General features: G+C 45.1%; 1 long non-coding RNA gene across 2 annotated transcripts; it reads right to left on the bottom strand.

Moving 5' to 3' along the window:
- Positions 1 to 11,512: 11,512 nt before the first annotated feature.
- On the bottom strand, positions 11,513 to 15,416 carry LOC103169266. 2 transcript variants are annotated; one of them, XR_485670.3, is made up of 3 exons: positions 15,300 to 15,416; positions 13,134 to 13,289; positions 11,513 to 12,443 (listed from the first exon to the last, which is right to left on the bottom strand). It is a non-coding gene; the product is annotated as an uncharacterized LOC103169266 (long non-coding RNA). The 2 variants fall into 2 exon arrangements; XR_485669.3 differs by lacking the exon at positions 15,300 to 15,416 and adding an exon at positions 15,195 to 15,247.
- Between the last annotated feature and the right edge of the window lie 8,260 nt (positions 15,417 to 23,676).

Here is a 23,676-nt window from a genome sequence, read left to right as displayed (position 1 = left end):
AGCCACTCAACTTCTCTGTGCCTCAGTTCCCTCATCTCTAAAATGGGGATTAAGACTTTGAGCCCCACGTGGGACAACCTGATTACCTTGTATCTACCCCAGTGCTTACAACAGTGCTCGGCACATAATAAGCGCTTGAAGAATACCATGATTATTTTTATAAGACTCTGTGCAGAGCAGTTGATTTCAGTCTAGTGGCTTGCCCAGAGCAACTCACGTTCTCTCACCTTTCCACTGGGGCACGGAGGGCTAGAGAAGCAGCGTGGCTCAGTGGAAAGAGCACGGGCTTTGGAGTCAGAGGTCATGGGTTCAAATCCCGGCTCGGCCATTTGTCAGCTTTGTGACTTTGGGCAAGTCACTTCACTTCTCGGTGCCTCAGTTACCTCATCTGTAAAATGGGGATGAAGACTGTGAGCCCCACGTGGGACAACCTGATTCCCCTGTGTCTACCCCAGCGCTTAGAACAGTGCTCGGCACATAGTAAGCGCTTAACAAATACCAACATTATTATTATTATTATTAGTAGCGCATGCCAGGGGTGATCTTCCCCAACATTAGCCCACCGCAGCCTGTACCACCCAGCTCTTCTGATTCCCCAGGAAGTGTTCCGCTGTTGGGCCGATATAGCAAGGCTGGATCCAAAAGTGGTCCGGTGGGTTACATCAGAATTGGAAGAATCTTGCCTTTCCTTTCTTTTCCACCAGTGGATTAAAGCAGGGTCATGTACGTGGCCCGGTCACAGCGAACGAATTCTCTGCAGCCTGGCTTAGCGGAAAGAACGCAGGCTTGGGAGTCAGGGGATCGGGGTTCTAATCCTGAAGTGCCAGTTACCTGCTGCGTGACCTTGGGTGAGTCACTTTACTTCTCTGAGCTTCCGTTTCCTCATCTATAAAATGGGGATTCGATGCCTGTTCGCTCTCCCTCCTTAGACTGTGAGCCCCATGTGGGATAGGGACTGTGTCTGACCCGATGAACTTGTATCTACCGCAGCGCTGAGAACAGGGCTTGACACTTAATAAGCACTTAAATATAACGATAATAATAGTCATTATTGTTATTTATAGTACCGTGCTCTACAGGTACATATGTACCTCTCTATGTGTATGTATGGATATGTATTGAGGTACATAGCCAACTTTTTCTATGGTTTTGACCCTTGCACAGAATCTAGGTATTATCGTTAGACTTCTATATCCTTTCCAACAGAGCACCGTATTCAGTATAATAATAATAAAAATAATAATAATAATAATGGTGTTGGTATTTGTTAAGCGCTTACTATGTGCAGAGCACTGTTCTAAGCGCTGGGGTAGATACAGGTAGTCCCACGTGAGGCTCACAGTTAGTCCCCATTTTACAGATGAGGGAACTGAGGCACAGAGAAGTAAAGTGACTTGCCCACAGTCACACCGCTGACAAGTGGCAGAGCTGGGATTCGAACTCATGACCTCTGACTCCCAAGCCTGTGCTCTTTCCACTGAGCCACGCTGAATCAATACCATTAATCAATTGATTGATATCAAATGACAAAGCAGGGTCACAACAGTGGAGCTCAGTAGAAAGGGCAGTGGATTGGGAGTCAGAATACGCTCACCTCCTCCAAGAGGCCTTCCTAGACTCCCTCTGCTCCCTCTGCTGCCCCTCTACCCCCCCTTCACCTCCCCTCAGCTAAGCCCCCTTTTCCCCCCCTTTCCCTCTGCTCCTCCCCCTCTCCTTTTCCCTCCCCTCAGCACTCTGCTCATTTGCTCATCTGTACACATTTTTATTACCCTATTTATTTTGTTAATGAGATGTCCATCCCTTTGATTTTATTTATTGCTATTGTTTTGGTCTGTCTCCCCCGATTAGACTGTAAGCCCGTCAATGGGCAGGGATTGTCTCTATCTGTTGCTGAACTGTACACTCCAAGCGCTTAGTACAGTGCTCTGCACATAGTAAGCGCTCAATAAATACTATTGAATGAATACCTGAGTTCTTGTTCAAACTCTGCCCTTCGTTTCAGTCATTCAATCGTATTTATTGAGCGCTTACTGCGTGCAGAGCACTGTGCTCGCAAAGTACAATCCAGCAACAAATAGAGACAATTCCTACACAACAACAGGTTCAGAGTCAGTTTGCTGGATGACCTTAGAAAGTCACACTACCACTCTGTGCCTAAATTTCCTAAATGGTAAGATGGGGATAAAATACCTGTTCTCCCTGAGTGGGAAACGGTCTGATCCAATTATCTTAATAATAATAATTATGGCATTTGTTAAGTGCTTACTAGGTGCCAGGCACTGTGTCTACCCCAAAGGTTAACACGGTTCTTGGGGCATAATAAGCATTTGATAAATCCCATCATTATTATTCAGACAGCCAGCATGGAAGGAAAGGCAGATCATAGCCTATTTTTGCTGGGTGGGACTTTCAAGGAGACGGAACCATATAATGGTCTGTGGGGGTTGAACCAGGGAACATGTAAACAAGAAAGGCACAAGAAATAAAAAAGGAACCATAGCAGCGGGTAGGTGAGGCAGAAGAACCAACCCAAATAGAGCAAAATAAAATGGGAGGTTACTGTTTGAGAGCAGAGAGTTTAAGATAATGAGCTTCCTCAGTCAGGGTGCAGCCAAGCGCAGTAGAAAAACCACGGGACGGGGCATTTAGGGGACCGGCTTCTGATCCCGCCTCTGTCACTTGCCTGCTATGCGACTTTGGGAGAAATCACTTCATATCTCTGCACCTCAGTTTCCTCATCTGTAAACTGGAGATGAAACTACTGTTCTCTCTCCCACGTGTGAACTCCCTGTGAGGCAGGGACTGTGTCCAACCTGATTATCTTGTATCTATCTCAGTGTTTGGTAGAGTGCTTGGGACAAAGTGAGCATTTAACAAATATTCTTCTTCATCTTCTTCTTCTTCCTCCCTCCTCTTCTTCCATCCTCTTCTTCCTCTTCCTCCTCTCTTCTCCATCTCCATCTTCTTCTCTTTTTCCTCATCCTCCTCCTTTCCTTCCTCCTCCGCTTCCTCATCCTTCTCCTTCTTATTCTCCTTCTCCTTCTCCTCTTCCTTTTCCTTCTTCTTCTCCTCCCCTTCCTCTTCCTCTTCCTCCTCCTCCTTCTCCTCCTTCTTCTCTTTCCTCTTCTCCTTCTCCTTCTTCTCATTCTTCTTCCCCAGACACTCTGGGTAACAGATGTGTTAATCCCAGAGGGGACACAATCTTTGCATGTGTGCAGTGTGGAAAGAATTGTTCATAACTGATAAATAAATGAACAAATTTAGCCCAGAGCTGTAAACTACTTTCATTTCATAAAACTAGATCATTCCTTTGTGAAATCTCTGAAAAGAATCGAAAAAGAAGAAAAATGGAAGAAATGTTTATTTTCAAATTCTTGATATTTTCCGATCTTTATCTTCCGATCTATAGTGCCCAATTCCAACAATCTGGATGAATGGATCAGAAAATGGTTTTCATTAAAAAAAAATCACAGCTATGACCAGCTGACCTCGAGCATCTCTGCAGCTTAGGGAATGTATCCTTGAGTTGCCATGGAAACCAGAATCCAGTAACCCCTCACGGATTCTCTGGGTCAGGCAGAGCCTGGCTTTTCAGACCACAAAACAACAGTTGGCTCTGAGACAAATGATGGCAGAGCTAATTTTCCATTATACATTCTGGTGATAAACAGACAATTACTGAATTCATGAGTAGTAAAAACTGACGAAGATGCAGAATTCTAGTAAATTCTGCTCTGGACTTCATCATGGCTCCTTTTCTTCTTCTATATTCCCCAGATCGATTTTATTTCTGCCCTTTGGGGTGAAATCTTAAAGGGCAAGCAAAACACTCCGCTCTCTGACTCTGGATGCTGCAGAGTTTATTTTCATTTTGTTAACATATCTCACTTGAGAAAATTCTTACCCTTCCAAATATACATCCTGCACCTAGATAGAGTGACAGCCTAAGTATGTCTTGGTTTTGTTGCCCCACTTTTCGAGGAAACCAAATTCAACCGAAGGGAAGAGTTCTGCCTGAAAAATACCTGCACGTTTCCAGATAAATTTAGCTTTCCCAGAATAGGTGGTGTACTCCACATTGAGAAATACTCATATTGTAATATTCCTGCCTTGTCTGTCACTGTATGCATGCACACAGATCTTCTAATGCCGCAACATGTTCATTCATTCATTCAATTGTATCTTTTGAGCGCTTACTATGTGCAGAGCACTATACTAAGTGTTTGGGATGTACAATTCAGCAACAGATAGCCCAGTGATGGGCTCACAGTCTAAACGGGGGAGACAGATAGCAAAGCAAAACAGAACAAAACAAAAACAAGACAACATCATCAAGATAAATAGAATCAAGGGGATATACACCTCATTAACAAAATAAATAGGGTAATAAATAATATATACAAATGAGCACAGTGCTGAGGGGAGGGGAAGGGGGAAGAACAGAGAGTGGCAGGGAGGGGAAGGGGAACAGAGTGAAAGGGGGGTCTCAGTCTGGGAAGGCCTCCTGGAGGAGGTGAGTGCTCAGTAGGGCTTTGAAGAGGGGAAGAGAGTTAGTTTAGCGGATGTGAGGAGGGAGGGCGTTCCAGGACAGCGGTAGGACGTGGGCCGGGGATCGAAGGCAGGATAAGCGTGAACGGGGGACAGTGAGGAGTTGAGCGGCAGAGGAGCAGAGTGTATGGGGTGGGCAGTAGAAAGAGAGAAGGGAGATGGGGGTAGGAGGGGGCAAAGTGATGGAGAAGTTTGAACCCAAGAGTGAGAAGTTTTTGTTTCGTGCGAAGATCGATAGGCAACCACTGGAGGCTTTTGAAGAGGGCAGTGACATGTCCAGAGCATTTCTGTAGGAAGATGATCCTGGCAGCGGAATGAAGAATAGACTGGAGTGGGGAGAGACAGGAGGAAGGGAGATCCAAGAGGAAGCTGACACAATAATCCAGTCGGGATATTATGAGAGCTTGTGCCAGCACGACGGATGTTTGGATGGAGAGGAAAGGGCAGATCTTGGTAATATTGTGAAGGTGAGACCGGCAGGTGTTGGTGACGGATTGGATGTGTGGGATAAATGAGAGACCTCAGTCAAAGACGACACCAAGGTTGTGGGCCTGTGAGATGGGAAGGATGGTCGTGCAGTCTACAGTGACAGGGAGTTAGGGAGAAGCCAGGGTTTGGGAGGGAGGATAAGGAGCTCAGTTATAGACATGTTGAGTTTTAGGTGGTGGGCAGACATCCGGGTGGAGACATCCTGGAGGCAGGAGGAGATACGAGCCTGAAGGGAGGAGGAGAGAACAGGGGAGGAGGTGTAGATCTGGGTGTCAACGGCGTAGAGAAGATAGTTGAAGCCGTGGGAGCGAATGAGTTCACCGAGGGAGTGAGTATAGATGGAGAACAGAAGAGGGCCGAGAACTGACCCTTGAGGAACCCCTACAGTTAGGGGATGGGATGGGGAGGAGGAACCCGTGAAGGAGACCGAGAATGACCGGCCAGAAAGATGAGAGGAGAACCGGGAGAGGACGGGGTCCGTGAGGCCGAGGTGAGATAAGGTGTGGAGGAGAAGGGTCACAGGGTCCACAGTGTCAAAGGCAGCTGAGAGGTCGAGGAGGATTAGGATAGAGTAGCAGCCATTGGATTTGGCAAGAAGGAGGTCATGGGTGACCTTTGAGAGGGCAGTTTCGGTGGGGTGGAGAGGACGGAAGCCAGATTGGAGGAGGTCCAGGAGAGTGTGTTATTTTCAGATAGATGCATGCTGTCAGAAGAAACTTTCCCTAATTCCCCAATAATGTCTTAACTACAATGCCTAGGGAAAACATGCATCATGGGAAAACTATTTTTTTTCTAATATATTTATTGGTCTGAAAATTAATAATAGTAATAATGATAATAATGGTACTTATTGCTTACTATGTGTCAAGCACTGTTCTAAGCACTGGGGTATATACAAGTTAATCAGGTTGGACACAATGCCCGTCCCACATTGGGCTCACACTCTTAATCCCAATTTTGCAGATGAGGCGACTGAGGCCCATTCATTCATTCATTCATTCATTCATTCATTCATATTTATTGAGTGCTTACTGTCAATAAATAGTCTCTGCCCACAACAAACTCAGAGAAGTGAAGTGACTTTCCCAAGGTCACATAGCAAACAGGTGGCAGAGTCAGAATTAGAACCCAGGTCCTTCTGACTCCCAGGCTGGTGCTCTATCCAGTAAGCCACCCTGCTTCTCTAATTAGTAAAAGTGCATGTTTTGCAGGTTTGCTCTCGGACCTGAAAGGTTACTGGGCGTTAAAAATTCATCAGTATTTCAAGAGGAACAAACAGATCAGTTCCAAAATTTTCTTGTCTTATGCTGTGGAGTCGTCTCCGACCCTTAGCGACTTTATGGACACAGTTCTCCCAGAACGCCCCACCTCCACCTTCCATCATTCCGGTAGTGGATCCATACAGTTTTCTGGGTAAAAATATGGAATTAGTTTACTTTTGCCCTCCTCCTTGCAGTAAACCTGAGCCTCTGCCCTTGTCTCTCTCCCGTGCCGCTGCTGCCCAGCACAGATGAGTTCTGATTTGTAGCAGATTGCCTTCTACTCTCTAGCTACTGCCCAAGCTAGGAATGGAAGGGGTATAAAATGATGGTATTTGTTAAGCGCTTACTATGTGCAAAGCACCGTTCTAAGCGCTGGGGGATGCAAGGTGATCAGGTTGTCCCACGTGGGGCTCACAGTTTTAATCCCCACTTTACAGACGAGGTAACTGAGGTACAGAGAAGTGAAGTGACTTGCCCGAAGTCACACAGCTGGCAAGCGGTGGATCCGGGATTCGAACCCATGAACTCTGACTCCCAAGCCCGGGCTCTTTCCACTGTGCCACGCTGCTTCTCGAGCACGTATGCCCCTGTTTGACTCTCCCTCCCATAGCCGAGACTGGTAGAGTACTGGAAACTCTCCAGGTGTGATTCTGAGAGGGGACTTCCGGAACTACTCCCTCCGAATTTGTGATATTCCGTGTTAGTCATCAAATTATTTGTGTCACTTGGATATTTCCTCAGTAGGTGAATTTGGATTTCTCTGTTCAACTCCATCCTCTGTTCTAATGATGATGATGATAAAAATGGTATCTGTTAAGCACTTACTATGTGCCAAGCACTACTCTAGCACTGGGTTAATCAGGTTATCCCATGGGGAGCTGCCAGTCTTAATCCCCATTTTACAGATGAGGTAACTGAGGCACAGAGAAATTAAGGGACTGGCCCAAGTTCACACAGCAGGCAAGTGGTGGAGCCTGGATTAGAACCCACGTCCTCTGACTTCCAAGCCCGTGCTCTTTCCACTATAATAATGACAGTGGTAATGGCAATAAAAATAATAGCAATAATAACAATAATAATGCCATTTGTTAAGTGCTTACTATGTGCCAGGCACTGTACTAAATGCTAAGGTCTATACAAAATAATAATAATTATAATAATGTTGGTATTTGTTAAGCGCTTCCTATGTGCAGAGCATTGTTCTAAGCACTGGGGTGGATACAGGGTAATCAGTTTGTCCCACGTAGGGCTCAAAGTCTTCATCCCTCATTTTACAGATGAGGTAACTGAGGCACAGAGAAGCGGTGACTTGCCCAAAGTCATACAGCTGACAAGTAGCAGAGCTGGGATTCGAACCCATGACCTCTGACTCCCAAGCCCGGGTTCTTTCCACTGAGCCACGATCGTGTTGGACACACTCCCTGACCTACAGAGGACTCAGGGTCTTAATCTCCATTTTACAGGTGAGGTAACCGAGGCACAGAGAAGTCAGTGTCTCGCCCAAGGTCACACACCAGACAGTTGGCGGAACCGATATTAGAACCCAGGACCTCTGCCTCTTAGGCCCGTGCTCTTTCCATTAGGCCACACTGCTTCTCGTCTCCTAGCCACAGTCCCTCCCAGTAGCCATGGGGAATCCATCCTATGGGGGCCCAATCTAGTGGGTATGGAAGCTTCAGAGAAGGGAGAACCACCGAGGCAGCTGCTACGATGCCCTCCCCGGGTCACTCTTTGGTTCCTCTTTGATTCCAACAACGTCTTGCAGTTAGAGGAGCAGCAGTAGGAACGGTAACAGGAAGAGTGGAGGCAGGCTTGGGTGACTGCAGTGATAGCAAACCTCAGCCTCCGCTTCTCCACAGTCCCCTCCAATCGATCGATCAATCCATCGATCAAATTATCATATTTTTTGAGCACTTACTGTGTGCAGACCACTGTACTGAGCAGTTGGGAGAGTAAAATATAACAAAAAAACAGAATTGGTAGACACACTCCCTGCACACAATGAGTTTACCCGCTAGTGGGGAAGGCAGACGATCTAAATGAATAAATTACAGATATGGACATAAGTGCCGAGGGGCTGAGTGGGTGGAGGTGAATAAAGGGAGCAAATCAGGAAGAAAGAAGGGAGCGGGAGAAGAAAGAAGGGCTTAGTCAGGGAAGGTCTCTTGGAGGAGTTGTGCCTTCACCAAGGCTTTGAAGGTGGGGAGAATGATTGTCGCATATGAAGGAGGAGGGTGTTCCAGGCCACGGGCAGGATTTGGGCGAGAGGTTGGCGGTGAGAAAGACGAGATGGCGCTACGGTGAGTAGGTCGGCACTTGAGGAGTGAAGTGTGTGGTCTGGGTTGTAGTAGGAAAGTAGTGAGGTGAGAAAGGACGGGGCAAGATGACTGAGGGCTTTAAAGCCCGTGGTGAAGAGTTTTTGTGGATTGATTCTGTCCTTCTCCTCTCACAGTCTCGTGCCAGAGTCGGGAAGCCTGTAGATGGGTGGCTAGAAAGTGTACAGGAAGCCTGGGGGAAAGGGAGGCTGAGGAAAAGACAAGGGGAGCAAATGTGGCCATCTTGAACTGAAAATGTGATTCTTTTGTTAAAAACAGGCCTTGATTGCTCATCTTGACTGTTCTCATCTTGTCTATTTCCAATAGACACTGGAGAGATTTCCCCACTTTCTGCAAAACCTTCAACTCATTTAGTACAGCGCTGTGCACACGGTAAGCACTCAGTAAGTACCATACCATTCACGAGAATCAGCAAAGCCCGGGGGACTTAGGTTCTAATCCCAGCTCCCTCACTTGTCTGCTCTGTGGCCTTGGGCGATCCACTTCACTTCTTTGTGCCTCAGAAACCTCATCTGTAAAATGGGGAAACCCCTTGTGGGACATGGACTGTGTACACCTGATTAGTTTGGATCTACCCCAGAGTTTAGTACTGTGCCTGGCACGTAGTAAGCACTTTATAAATACTATTAAATAAAAAGTTCATCCAGGAGCTGCAGGTCTGCCAAAGTACACGCTTTAACTCTCTGCCGACTTCTTGCTTCCCGTCCAGATTCTGCTCTGCCTCCCATGTCTGCCCGGGAAGCCCAAACTACCCTCCCTTCTGCCTGGATCTTTATTTTGGGGGGTTTGTTATCTGCAACACTTTCCTCCTCCATAATTAGCTGAGGTGATCAAGGGTTATTAAAATCTTTTCTCTATTCTTCATTTTGTCACAGTATGGAGAGTTGGTTTTCACAATAACATCTTTGTTTAACTTGCTGTTCAACCTGTTTTCTCCCTCCATATGGTCTAGTCAGAACCCCTTCAGAAGGCTTTTCTTGCTATTAACTTGAATCTACCCCCATGCTTAGAAATTGTGTCTGACACAGACTAAGCCATTATTAGAATACCAGTACCGTTATTAAAATTATCATTACTTCCAGATGGTCAAGAGATTAGTGATCTGGGCCTCGTGGCACCTGTTTTCAATCAGTCAATCAATCAATAGTATTTATTGATCGCTTACCATGTGCAGAGCACTGTACTAAGCACTTGGGAGAATACAATACTAGGGAGAAATAGCTTGGACTAATGGAAAGAGCACAGGCCTGGAAGTCAGAGGACTTGGGTTCTAATCCCAGCTTGGCCAATATCTTGCGGTGTGACTTTGGGTAAGCCGCTGAAGTTCTCTCTGCCTCAGTTTCCTCAACTGTAAAATGGAAATTAAATACCTGTTGTTCCTCTTACTTGGACTTTGAGCCTCATGCAGGACAGGGATTGTGCCAGCTCATAGAACAGTGTTTTTTTAATGTTATTTAAGTACTTACTATGTGCCTGGTACTTGTACTAAGCTCCGGAGTTGATACAAAATAATCTAGTTGGACACATGAGGCTCACAGTCTTAATCCCCATTTTACAGATGAGGTAAAAATGATGATAATAATTATGGTGATTTTTAAGTGCCTATTATGTGTCAAACACTGTTCCAAGTGCTGAGATAGATACAAGTTAATTAGGTCAGACACGGTTCCTGTCTTACATGAGACTCACACTCTTATCCCCATTTTAGAGACGAGTGTAATTGAAGCACAGAAAAATGAAGTGACTTGCGCAAGGTCGCACAGAAGACCAGGATTAGAACCCAGGTTCTTCTGACTTCCAGGCCCACGCTCTATCCACTGGGCATGCTGCTTCTCAATGTTTGACACATAGTAAATGCCTAACAAATCCATAAAAAAAAAAAAATTAGAGTTGGTGGACCCATTCCCTGTCCACAAGGATTAAGATTCCAACCAAGATTCAAGATCTCCCTTGAACAGGGCCTTTTGCTCCGTTTTCATTTTGTTTGTTCCTCTCTCGCTCTCTGGGCCCACAGGACTCCCCTGGGAAAAGTTATTTGAGTCAACTGGCTGAAGCTATGCCAAACCCAAGTCTAAACTTCAATTTGACTCACTTCCGTGCTTGGCCAGCAGCTGGTTACAAACCTTGTTCCCTTTATTCATCCCTCATTTTAGCCCTACGGCCCTTATGTACATATCTTTAATTTATTTATATAATTGTTCGTCTCCCCCTCTAGACTATAGGCTCGTTACGGGCAGGGAATGTGCCTGTTTATTGTTATATTGTGCTCTCCCAAGTGCTTAATTCAGTGCTCTGCACAGAGTGAGTTCTCAATATATATGACTTGCCATCTGACTGGGGTAAAAACAGTTCCAGACTCCTGAGATCTGTAAAGTGATTTGTGAACCTAAAGGTACAACTGTGCCTTGAAACAAGCTTCCTGCTTTGGCTTCTTCTTCGTTTGAGGGACATGAATGGGTGTGCGATTGCTCCCTCAAAATAATTTCCCTACCTAGTCTGGGATCATATTCTGTGGAGGGGGAGGAGGATAGATTCCAGTACAACTGGCTTATTTCTCTCTTGACAGTAATCACTGTGTTTCTGAAATAACAAGCCTCCTAGAATAAATATTAGATGAAGGAGGAGCATACCTGTGATTAGACACCTACTCTGACTTTCTTCTAGAAGTGAATGGCTTTGAAATAGGAGAATATTCTATGTTTTTCTGATACATAGGACAAGAGTCAGGACCCCTAGGATAAGTTACTAGAACTACTATAAGCCTCAGGCTCACTATCTGGGTACTGAAGAAATAATCACAATAATTCGTTCAGAGCAGAGCTCTGCTTAACTATTGAGAATCAGGGGCAACGGCCACTGAGCAAAGAGACAAACAGGTGAGATCATTGTTATTTTAATGCCTTAATAGGATCTGACTGTTGGCAGTAGCCTCATTGCTTTATCCGAGGTGGGTCTTACCACCAGATCTGGCCCACAGATCCTTCTTCGTTGGTGTCTGTGGCTAATCACAAGTGTAAAATCCTCGTCCAGGTTGACTCCACACATCAGAACCAGTTCAGCCCAACCCAAAGATGGAGTGATCTGAAGGTAGCTGGTGGCTAAGAGAAGAAGGTAAGGTCGCGTTATCTCTGTTAGAGGAATTTCTCTTAGCAGTGACTCCAGTCAGGTGATGGGGCTTGGCTAGCTTGCTGGGACTATTCCCAAGAATGAAAGGGACCACAACCTTCAGCGGACGGACTAGTTATTTTCAGCTTGATCTTACACAAGTTTTCAGGTTGGTGCTATTTTTAACAGTTGCTCACTGTGGGCTCCATCATCTTCCATTCTCCAAGGAGCTCAATGCTGATCTGAAACTCTGGGTCCTTCGGTTAGATCTTTAGCTTTCAGGGCCATTGTCTTGTTTGTTATTAGTGAGGGATTAGAGGTTTAAAGCCTCCCAGCTTAATGGCCCCAGCAGGTGGAGAGCCGAGCGGTAGCTGCCGGAAAGGACAAAAATCAATAGCTAATCCAGTTCAGTCAGTCAACCTTTTCAAAGCTTCATCAGTATTGATTTCTATGGGCTACTCTTCCCAATTCTTGACGCAAGCGGCCTGTTTGCTCAGCAGACAAATTTGTGGTGTCTCTCTCTGCCCGGCGCACTTAGAAATGGATTAGTTAGATCCTCCGAGGTTTTAATCTCTTAGCCACCGAAAGCGGTCCGATGATCCGATTTTCACTTCTCTCCCGTGTGTCTAGAGCAGTGGCTTGGTCAGTGCTTTCAGCCCACAGTGGGCTCTCCATAAAGCCCACTGACCTTGGAGAGGAAAATCTGAAAAATGAGGAGTGAGCGAATTGGAAACCACAACCTGCTACCTCACCTCCCTTCTCTCTTTCTACTGCCCACCCCGACCTCCCTTCTCTCTTTCTACTGCCCGCCCCGCACGCTCCGCTCCTCTGCTGCTCAGCTCCTCACCGTCCCCCGTTCACGCCTATCTCGCCGTCGACCTCTGGCCCATGTCCTACCGCCGTCCCTCCTCACCTCGGCCAAACTAACTCTCTTCCCCTCTTCAAAGCCCTACTGAGAGCTCACCTCCTCCAAGAGGCCTTCCCAGACTGAGCTTCCCCTTTTCCCTCTGCTCCCTCTCTGCTCCCCTTCCACCCTCTGCTCCCTCCCCCTTCCTCCCTTCACCTCCCCTCAGCTAAGCCCCCTTTCCCTCTTCTCCTCTCCCCTCCCTTCCCCTCCCCCCTCAGCACTGTGCTCATTTGTATATATTTTTATTACTCTATTTTGTTAATGAGGTATACATCCCCTTGATTCTATTTATCATGATTAAGTTGTCTTGTTTTTGTCTGTCCGTCTCCCCCGATTAGACTGTAAGCCCATCACTGGGCAGGGGTTGTCTATATCTGTTGCCGAATTGTATATTCCAAGCGTTTAGTACAGTGCTCTGCACATAGTAAGTGCTTAATAAATACTACTAAATGAATGAATCTGGGACAGAGGCAGAGGGTGACATACCTGGGTATACAGCTAGGGCTCTCGAGCCCTCTCCTTTTCACCTACTTTATTTCTTCAGTGTGGGCATTATAGCACATATGCAGGGTTGTCCTTCAGTAAAAGTCTCCCTGGACATTTCCTCAGCGTCCAGGCACAGTGCGCAGAATGTCTGGGCCTCTAAAAGAGAAGTTCATCCATTCAGTCAAAGACAGAGCCTTCCATTCCTGAACCTCCTGCCACTGTTGGACTTAAAGGTAATGTCCCTCACTTCAATGTCCCCTTTAAGAGAACAGCTGCCATTCTGTCTTCCACATGCCAGACAGAACCCATTTCTGGATTAAAATACAAATTTTTTTGATCAAAAATATAAAGTAGGAAAAGGTGTTGCTAAGGCTCCCTTTCCATCTCATATATAGAGGTCTGTTTTCAATGGCTTCTCCCCTGTGGAGTGGTTGATCTCCATTTTGTCCTTTATGACCACTCTGTAGGTGTATGCCTCCGTTTCCTCATCTATAAAATAGGGATTTAATACTTGTTCTCCCTCCCCCTGAGACTGTGAATCCAGTGGGGCAGGAAATGTGTGATCTAATTGAATCTATTCTAGGGTTTAGTACAGTGCTTAGGCACATAGTATGCTCCTAACAAATCAATTAATTGTATTTTTTGAGCACTTACTCTGTGCAGAAGACTGTATTAAGCACTTGAGAGATTACAGTATAACAGAGTTGGTAGACATGTTCCTAAATGCCATTATTATTATTAGATTTTGGTTGGGAATACTTTCAGTGGCCCTGAGCATTTTCATTCATTCAGTCAATCGTATTTATTGAGCGCTTACTGTGTTCAGAGCACCGTACTAAGTGCTTGGAGAGTACAATTTGGCAACAGAGAGACAATCCTCTCTAAACAACGGGCTCACAGTCTGGAATGGGGAGACAGACAATAAAATAAAATAAGTAGACAGGCAGGTAGACTGGTTTTGCTTAGCAAGATATGCAGACGGTTCCATTTGCCCTCACAGATCCAGTCCGCAAAGTGAAAAAGCTCTCCAAAACTGGCCTAAAGCCGTTCCTTCATTTATTCAACCATATTAATTTATCACTTACTGTGTGCAAAGCACTCTACTAAGTGCTTGGGAAGGTAAAATATAGCAATAAACAGACTCATTCCCTCCCCACAGCAAGGTCTTCAACATCCCTCCTGAGATCCCTGAGATGCAGAAGCCCTGGATTTTGCTAGAGTTTCAGGTTGGCTGACTTAATCGATAAATGATATTTATTGAGCACTTATTGCATTCAGAGGACTCTACTAGTGGGAGAGAATAATACAGTAGAGTTGGAAGGCACGTTCTCCATCTGGAAGGAGCTTACAGACTAGAGAATAATGGTGGCTTTTGTTTAGCGCTTACTGTGTGCCAAGCACTGTACTAAAGTGTTGGGGTAGATACAAAATAACCTATTTCCACCTGGGCTTTACAGTGTAAGTAGGAGGGAGACCGGGTATTGGTTCCCCATTTTGTAGATGAGGGAATTGAGGTCCGGAGAAATGAAGAGACTTGTCCGAAGTCAAACAGCAGACCAGGGGCAGAGCAGGAATTAGAAGCTGAGTTCTGACTCTCTCTCTTTCTAAGCCGCACCGCCGAACAGACTGTAAGCCCGTCAGTGGGCAGGGATTGTCTCTATCTGTTGCCAAATTGTACATTCCAAGCGCTTAGTACAGTGCTCTACACATAGTAAGCACTCAATAAATACTACTGAATGAAAACAGCTAGCAGGAAGAGATTCCTGGACACATTAAAGCTCTATGGGAAGATGAAAACTGTAACTGGGTTGTGAAGGGTGGAGACAAATCCATAGATGCAGGGATTATCCTCCTAAAGAGAAATTGGTGTGGAGTCATGGGAGCAAGTTCACTTTCAGCTGGGTGCGACAGTGCGTGTGGGCCTCTCTCTCTGAAAATGCCGGACTGCGTCAGGACTTGGGGTTAATGCGTAACAATAGGCTACACCATACAAATAGAACCTTTTTATTCAGGCACTTTAAAAGGGTCCCCAAGACGACAAACAAATTTCATCTGTCAAACCTAGTCCCGCCATCTCCCATCTCCCGTTAGCCAGGATTTGGGGGAGAACATTTATCAGACAAGCCGTTGAACTGCCAAATCACGCTTGGATAACAACGGACGAACCAGCCAACCGGCGAGAGGCTCTGTTGCCGTTGTTCCCTCAGTCCCTGGGCGCTCTTCTCCCTCTCTGTCCCGTGGAAGAGTCCCGCGGGGATCAGAGCCCCGGACGTCGTTTCGGATCTGAGCTTCTGAGGCTGACCCCTCAGAGGAGGAAATGCCGCTGGGGAAGACCTCTGGGTTAATGGACGTTTGAGGCTCTTTCTCCCGCTAATGAGCCGTGACATCAGGATGCTGTGTCTTCCCCAGGCAGCCCAGACTAGATGCTGGCTCCTACCAACTTCAATAACGGACGACTCCTTTCTCATAGTAATAATATGGTATTTAAGTGCTTACCATATGCCGAACACTGTTCTAAGAGCTAGGAAAGATACAAGGTAATCAGGTTGCACACAGTCCCCGTCCCATGTGGGCTTCCCATCTTAATCCCCATTTTACAGATGAGGTAACTGAGGCACAGAGAAGTGAAGTGTCTTACCCAAGATCACACAGCAGAGATGGGGCAGAGATGGGATCCTCTGACTCCCACGTTTGTGTTCTTTCCACTAGACCATGCTGCTTCCCTGATATTCAAGGAGGCCATGGATTCTGGCCAGATTTCGATACATCAGTGGTTTTTATTGAGCACATAGTGCAGAGCACTGTATTAAGCACTTGGGAGAATACAGTGCAACAGAGCTGGCAGATATGATCTCTGCTCACCAGGGCCTTATAGTCTAGAGCGAGGGTGTAAATCAGTCTGTTAGTGATAGACAAACAATAATAAGGAGCAGTGTGGTCTAGTGGTATAAAGCCCAGGTCTGGGAGTCAGGACCTGGGTTCTAATCCCAGCTCGGCCAGTTACCTGCTCTGGGACCTTGGGCAAGACACTTCTCTGCTCTGTGCCTCAGTTTCCTCATTCGTCAAATGGCGATTAAGATTGTGAACCCAATGTGGAACAGGACCTATACTTACTTGTATTCCCCTGCTGGTGCTTAGAATGGTGCCTGGTGCATAGTAAGCGCTTAACAAATACCATAATTATTATTATTTTCTCTGCCTCTTTTCCCTCATCTGAAAAATGGAGATTAAAGCTGCGAGCCCCAAATGAGACAGGGACTGAGTCCAACCTGAATATCTTGTATTTGTTAAGCGCTTACTATGTGCAGAGCACTGTTCTAAGCGCTGGGGTAGATACAGAGTAATCAAATTGTCCCACATGAGGCTCACAGTCTTAATCCCCATTTTACAGATGAGGTAACTGAGGCACAGAGAAGTTGTGACTTGCCCACAGTCACACAGCTGACAAGTGGCAGAGTCAGGATTCGAACCCATTATCTCTGACTCCCAAGTTCGGGCTCTTTCCACTGAGCCCAGCCCTTAGTACAGTGTCTGGCACAAAACAAGCAACCTAACAGATACCATAAAATAAAAAAACAAAAACAGCAAAAAAAAAAAATTACCTTGCTGTTGGATAGGGAGAGTGGAGAAAGTAAATGGAGAAGTGCACTTTTAACCATAGAATTTCCATGTGCTATTCAACAATTTTCTTCTGCATTTAAAGAAACTTATCAGATATTCATAAGGACATCTTCCTGAAAGGCCTTTTTATTATCTTTTCCAAGACTGGGGGGAAAAAAGTGTCAAACTCACCAAAGTACAATTATTACTTCAGATCAGGATACAAGTTGGAAATGTAGTATTTGGTTGGAAGGGTGTTTTAAACATATAAGATTTAATTAAGCTTCCTTTATCATAATACGACCTGGAGATTGGTGTGGGGAGAAGAGATTCATTCAACAACTAAGATAGATACCTCACATTGGAAATTTTGGAGTTGAATGATGTAATTGTTAAATAGATAAGGCGGCGATGTGATTAACTCACCACTACATAAGCAGTGAAGTGGTAATTAAATTTTAACCAATTAATTAAAATATTTCAATAGTATTTGTGCCTACAATGGGGCTATAACAAGGTAGAGTGAGTGGTATCACTTTTTATTCAGTTTTTAAAGATTCTAATTGGCATTTAATAGTTTTGACATTGATATCTATCTTCTAGTGCCACGAAATGCCCAGACATCTTTCAGCAGAATGGGAAACATTACGATTAATGTAATATGCAGAATCGAACTACAGTCGATCTGTTTTGTCACTTTATAATTTTAAACTTTAATACACAGAAAATTATTCAGGCATAATCTTCCCCCAAGCCATTTTTTTTAGATCGCAATGAGAATTCTGAAAGATGCCCGTGTCAGAAGACATTCGAGCATTTACATTAATTGTGGAATAGGTTACTTCATGGAGAAAAACATCTTCACTTGAGAACTAATGTCTTACACGTACCTTATGTATTACCTCCTACTCTTTTCGTAATTATTGGATGAATGAGATGACCTGATGATGACTGTGGTCTGTAAAGTGTTTAAGATATACCAGGTTCAGCGATAGATAAAACAGAAGGGGATTGGATACGGTCTCTGTCCCACGTGGGGCTCACAGTCTATGAGAAAGAGAGAATAGGTACCTTATCCCCATTTTAAAGATGAGGTGAATGAGGTATGAAGTTAAGTGACTGGCCCAAAGTCACACTGTAGGTAAATGGTAGAACTAATATTAGAACCCAGGTCCTCTGACTCCCAGGCCTGAGCTGTTGCATTTCTCTCTGATCAAAGTCAACAAACTTCATTTGTTCTGCTGATGATAATAATTGTGGTATTTGTTTATGATATTTGTCAAGCTCTTATTATGTCCTTTGCACAGTATTAAGCTCTGGGCTGGATACAAGCAAATTGAGTTGGACACAGTCCCTGTCCCGCCTAGGACTCAGTCTCAATCCCCATTTATCAGATGAGGTAACTGAGGCATAAAGAAGTAAAGTGACTTGACCGAGGTCACACAGCAGACAAGTGGCAGAGCTGGAATTAGAACCCATGACCTTCTGACTCACAGGCATGTGCTCTAGCCACTGGCCACGCTGCTTCTCATTTGTTAAGTGCTCATTTTATATCAAGCACGGCTGGACGTTCTGGGGAAGATACAAGATAATCGGATCAGACCCAGCTTCTGCGCCCTACAGAATTCACGGTCTAAGTAAGAAGTATTGAATCCCCATTTTATAGATGAGGTGAGAAGCAGCGTGGCTCAGTGGAAAGAGCACGGGCTTTGGAGTCAGGGCTCATGAGTTCGAATCCCAGCTCTGCCACTTGTCAGCTGTGTGACTGTGGGCAAGTCACTTAACTTCTCTGCGCCTCAGTTCCCTCATCTGTAAAATGGGGATGAAAACTGTGAGCCCCACGTGGGACAACCTGATTCCCCTATGTCTACCCCAGCACTTAGAACAGTGCTCGGCACATAGTAAGCGCTTAACAAATACCAACGTTACGTTAACTGAGGCACAGAGAAGTTAAGTAACTTGCTCAGCAAGTTACAGCAGGCGTATGGCAGAACCAGGATTAGAATCCAGGCCCATGCACTTTCCATTAGGTCATGTTGCCCTCTCTACCTTGTGTTAGACACATTCCTGTTCTGTAAAAAGTATGTGTGTGTGTGTGTGTGTGTGTGTGTGGAGTAGAGAACACTTAAAGTGTGGGAAAAAACATTCCTGCTTGGCTTTAAGATATGGCTTTGCTAGCCAGAAAAAAGTGTTGGCCAAGCTATGGTGATTGCAACTCTTAAAAATAGAAGCACCATGAGAACAAAGAAGTAGTTTTGTCTGTTTTCAAATCTCCAGGAAAAAAGGAACCAGGAGGCTCTGCCGCTGTGTGAGGTCTTTATTTTAGTTTTAACAGTCATCACCCATGAAGTTCCTCTGCTTTGCTTCTAGTTGCTGGGCAGCTGGACCCATTTGCAGGACCATCTGTTTGTTATCTCTTTAAAACAGACAGATTATAAATAAACCTCCCACTCTAATTTTACACCCGATTCATGTTCTAGTTACCGTCCCATTGGGTTTAAGCAGTGAAGAAATTTCACGTCGTAGCAACTGAAATATTAGAACGCCAGCTATGATGACAGTTTGGCAAAGGTGGAATTAGCCATGGGTTTCACACCTCCGATCAGTCATTCAATCACGTTTATTGAGCACTTACTAGGTGCAGAACAGTGTACTAAGGGCTTGGGAGAGCACAATAATAACACAGCAGAATTTGCAGAGTGTTCCCTGCTCACAACGAGTTTACAGTCTAGAGGGGGAGACAGACAATATGGATAAAACAGACATGAGTGTGAATAAATTACCGTTCAAGTGTCATATCACTGATGGGAGCAGCGAGAGTATTAAGGACTTATTGTGTACAAACACTCTACTAAGCACTGGAAAAAAAATGAAGCTGGAGAATTAGCCACTGTTCCAGGCCTCTAAGGAGTTAAAAACCTAAGAATTAGCAGGGGGTGAAGGAACTGGTGATGGATCCAAAAGGAGAGATGAAAGAGTAGCAACATAAAAGGCCAGGACAAAGATAAATACAATGAAAGTCATAGGGAACTCTAGTTAGAGGAGCAAGATTTCCTAGCCCTCTTGGCTCAGGGTCCAACAGCCACAATAATCCAAGCTGTAGCCACAATCCCAGACTTCCTAATGTACTAAGAATAGTAATAATTGCAGTACGTTAAATGCTGATGCACGAGGCGCCAGGGTGACTATGAGATAATCGGTTCAGACACATGCCCTGTTCCACATGAGGCTCACAGCCCAAGTTAGAAGGAAGAACAGGTATCGAACCCCATTTTAATAATAATAATAATAATGTTGGTAAGCGTTTACTATGTGCCGAGCACTGTTCTGAGCACTGGGGTAGATACAGGGGAATTAGGTTGTCCCACGTGAGGCTCACAGTCTTCGTCTCCATTTTACAGATGAGGTAATTGAGGCACAGAGCAGTTAAGGGACTTGCCCAAAGTCACAGAGCTGACAGTTGGTGGAGCCGGGAATAGAACCTATGACCTCTGACTCCCTAAGCTCTTTCCAATGAGTCACGCTGCAGTAACTGAGCCCCAGAGAAGTTATCTGATGTCCAAGGTCAACAGCAAGCAAGCGACAGAGAGGTGGGATTAGAACCTGATTCCCCTGACTCCCAGGCCCACGGTCTTTCCACTAGGCCACGCCGCTAGACGAGTTACGTTGTTGTTGGTGTGTCTTCTCCCTGTCATGGTGACCCAGAGTAGGGGATGATGGGAAGTCCCAGCGGCATTGGAGCGGGGCAGCTTTTCTCCCGGTTTGAAGGGCGGATGCAAGTAGAGATGCTCATTCTTGAGGTAAGGGAGACTTGTTGGTGATATGGCAGGGAGTGCAAGCTCTCACAACATCAGCACCCCCTCTTTTGCACCCCAATGTTGGAAGATGTAGTGATAGTTCAGAGAGAGAGAAATGAAAGAGGAAAGGAAGAAGAAGAAGGATGAGGGAATGGAGAAAATCGCCATCCAGATTCCCAGTAGCTGGTAGCATCAAACTTGATCCAAAGGCCAACTCAGCTACTACCATGAGCCTTTGGAACAGGATCCCATTTTCTAATAATATTCTCAGCATTTGTTTCGATTTCGACAATATTTGAGAGCCAACCGTGGGCAGAGGACTGAATTAGGAATCCGAGAGACATGCTAAAGAACTGGCAGCTAGAGCTTTTCTCACACACACAAAAATCCCCTTTTAATGTATTTGTTAAATACTTACTATGTTCCAGGCATTGTACCAAGTGGCAGGGTAGATGCAAGATAATCAGGTTGGACACGGTCCATAGACCACATGGGACTCTCCATCTTAATTTCCATTTTAAAGATGAGATAAATGAGTCAGAGAAGTTAAATAACTTGCTCACGGTACCACAGCAGACAAGTGATAGACCTGGGATTAGAACCCAGGTCCTCTGACTCCCAGGCCTGTACTCTTTCCACTAAGCACTCTGTTTTTTTAGAGGCCAGAATGTGCTCCCTCCATTTCGCATTTTTTAAAAATACTATCTAAGAGCTTACTTTGTGCCAGGCACTGTACTAAGTACTGAGGTAGATACAATCTAATCGGGTTGGACTCAATCTACGTCCAACATGGTCTTAATCCTCATTTTACAGATGAGGTAACTGAAGCAATTAAGTTAAGTGACTTATCTAAGGTCACACAGCAGACAAGTGGTGGAGCTGGGATTATATTAGTCAATTGAAGAGGCTAAGGCCCAGAAAGACCAGGGCCTTAACCAGAATTTAGGGTGGGATGTCCAAACTCTCAGGCCAGTTCTTTCTTGACTCCTCTTACATGGCTTGAATTTGCTGAAAGTTTCATCTCCTTCTTCTTACCAGGTACAGTAAGCCTCAAAAACTAGTTGAAGAATATCAGTATTCTGTCCTTATCAGGAACGAGATGCCTTTGCCATTATTTGAGACCATTAATGATCAAACTCTTGTGGTATCGAGCTGTTTTTGTTTCTCATTATGTACTTTGATTTCTTGTATAAATCATCTGTTCATCATGACTCTTTACTTGCTCTTTCATTCTCTCTCTGTTTCTCGACAGCAAACACATGATTCGTAATCATCAAGGACTTTTAATACCAAAAGTCAGAGGATAATAATTTAAGTAAAAAATATGAAGGTTCTATTCTACATCGATTTTTTTCTTAAAAAGAGAATACGAGCGAGGTTGCGAAAGGCTTCAAACTGAAGTGTCTTTGTCTCCCTGCTCTGCCTCTTTAATTATAAGGTCCTTGTAAGTCAGATACTAAAGAACATAGTCCCCACTGCCTTTATATTTTTCAGGATTAGAGAGCTAAAAACAACTATGCAGTTAACCCCTGGTCTAATGTCCAGTGTCCAATGCTCTCCCCTCCTCCCTACGATAACCCCACTAGACTGTAAGCTCATTGCCGTCGGGGAATGTGCCTGTTTCTTGTTGTATTCTCTCAAGCACTTAGTTCAGTGCTCTTCACACAGTAAGCACTTAATAAATACGATCGAATGAGTGAATGAATAAAGGATCATGATGATGTTGGTATTTGTTAAGCGCTCACGATGTGCCGAGCACCGGGGTAGAGGCAAGGTAATCGGGTTAGACACAGTCCCTGTCCCACATGGGACTCGCAATCTTAATCTCCGTTTTACAGATGAGGTAACTGAGGCACAGAGAAGTGAAGTGACTCGCCCAAGATCACCCAGTAGACAAGTGGCTGAGGCGGAATTAGAACCCTGTCCTTCCGACTCCCAGGCCTATCCTCTATCCACTAGGCTTCTTCCATGGGAAGCAGTGTGGTATAGTGGATAGTCACTTCACTTCTCTGGGCCTCGGTTACCTCATCCGTAAAATGGGAATTGAGACTGTGATCTCAACGAGGGACAGAGACTGTGTCCAATCTGATTTGCTTGTATCTATCCCAGCGCTTAGTACAGTGCCTGGCACATAGTAAGTGCTTAACAAATACTATTATTATTATTGCTATTTTGCTACACTGCTTGCGGTGGCTACGTGGACTGGTGCTGTCCAGGCCTCTTCGGGGCTCTGGTCCCAACTGTGAAACATCAAGTCCTCATGGGTACAGTGGGATCAGTAAGTAGTATTTACGGAGCACCTACTCTATCCTCAAGCTCTTGCTCATACCCTGCCTTCTGCCTGAAACTCTGCTCTCCACTTCTTCAAGCGAGAAGCAGCATGCCCGTAGAAAGAGCAAGGTCCTGGGAGTCAGGAGACCTGGGTCCTGCTCTCACCACTTGCCTGCTGTGTGACTTTGAGCAAGTCGCTTAACCTCTCAGTGCTTCAGTTTCCTCATTTATAAAAATGGAGATGAGAGTCTTGGTCTTCCTTCCCCATTGACTATGAACCTCAATTGATTGGGTTCGGGCTGGGATGAATCCGCTTATTGTATCTATCCCAGTGCTTAGTTCAAATCTTGGTGCGTAGTAAGAGCTTAACAAATACCATTATTTAAGCCCTTTCAAAATTATTATCTCCAGGAGGACTGTCCTGCTAAACTCTCATCTCTCCACCCTCTTTCTCCACCATTTCAGCAGTTTTTCCTACACTTACTACTTATTTCTATGCTCAGTTGCTTCCTTCTACCTGTATTTTTTTTGGTCAGTCTCTCCCACTAGACTACAAATTCCCTAAGGGCGGGATCAGGTCTTCTAACTATTGTATTATCCCAATCACTTGGTACAGTATTATGCATAGAGAAATATGTCCAAAAGAGAACTCCTCTTCCCATCCAAATCCTGTCCTTCCCATAACTTTCCCATCACTATAAACAGCCCAGCCATCCTCTTTTTCTCACAGCCTGTATCCTTGGTGTTATCCTCCTCATATTTCATTCATTCATTCATTCAATAGTATTTATTGAGCGCTTACTATGTGCAGAGCACTGGACTAAGCGCTTGGAATGGACAAATCGGTAACAGATAGAGACAGTCCCTGCCCTTTG

The sequence above is a fragment of the Ornithorhynchus anatinus genome, chromosome 8, assembly GCF_004115215.2.
Source record: "Ornithorhynchus anatinus isolate Pmale09 chromosome 8, mOrnAna1.pri.v4, whole genome shotgun sequence".
Lineage (NCBI taxonomy): Eukaryota > Metazoa > Chordata > Mammalia > Monotremata > Ornithorhynchidae > Ornithorhynchus > Ornithorhynchus anatinus.
The sequence above is the reverse complement of the archived record's forward strand: the minus strand, read 5'-3'. Positions and strand labels throughout refer to the sequence as shown.